Genomic DNA, 999 nt, shown 5'->3' on the forward strand with positions numbered 1-999 from the left:
CTCCTTGGTTACTCATTTGTCCACAGAAACCACAGAAACCCCACAGTGCAGATAGAGGCCATTTCAGCCCATCGAGCCTGCACCGACACATATCCCACCCGATCCCCGTAACCCCACGTATTTAATCCCCCTAACACTAAGGGTCAATTTTATCATTAAAAAAAACCTAACCTACATCTGCAAACTCCACACAGACAGTCACCCGAGGCCGGATTCGAGCCCGGGTCCCTAGCGCTGATAAGGCAACAGTGCTAACCACTATGCCACCGTCCCTCTGGCGTTTGGTTACTCAGTTTTCAAATTTCAGTTACTCAGTTGACTTTGTCTTTCTCACTGTGTATCTCTCTCTTCTCTCTGTCTCTCTCAGTGTATGTGAGTGTCTGTGTGTTCCACTGCCGCCCGGCCGAACCGGTTGCAAAGGCCCGCCTTGTTACACGCGAAAACCCCGGGATCGATTCCGAGCAACGGGCATCCGGCTTCCCGGTGTCAGACTGACTCCGTTCCGGTACTGTTGGATGCCCCTTGCCCCTGACTTGCTCTGGCAGCCGGCGCGTGCAGGCTACCCCTCGCCCCGCCCTCTCAGTGGTCGGAAAGCGGTCTCCAGCCAACGGCTGTATCTCGGCCGGGGAAAGGGGCAGCTACACAAACAGGGTACTGCTCTGTGCGGCCCAGCCATCCCGTTCAGCTGCCGTTATCCCCGACCGGATCGGACTTTCCTTCCCGAAGTTATCCCCGATAAGCTGCCGCTGACGGACGGCCCAGCAGCCGGTAGGGGACGGCGACACTTTCCCAACTCGCCCGGGGCCAGCCTGGCAATATAGTGTGCGCCAGCGTCGGGGCTTTCCAACGAACCGTCCCCGACCGAAATCGGACACGGGAGTCGGGAGCGAATGGCGTTCGACTGGTGCTGGACAATCGGGTCCAAATGCCCGCCATGTTACACACAGGAAAGCCCCGTTCTCGCTTCCGAGCGACGGACACCCGGCTTCCCGGTGTCGG

This window comes from Somniosus microcephalus, unplaced genomic scaffold (assembly GCF_052327205.1).
Source record: "Somniosus microcephalus isolate GS21.2 unplaced genomic scaffold, FLI_Smic_1.0 unresolved_chr5, whole genome shotgun sequence".
Taxonomy (NCBI): Eukaryota; Metazoa; Chordata; class Chondrichthyes; order Squaliformes; family Somniosidae; genus Somniosus; species Somniosus microcephalus.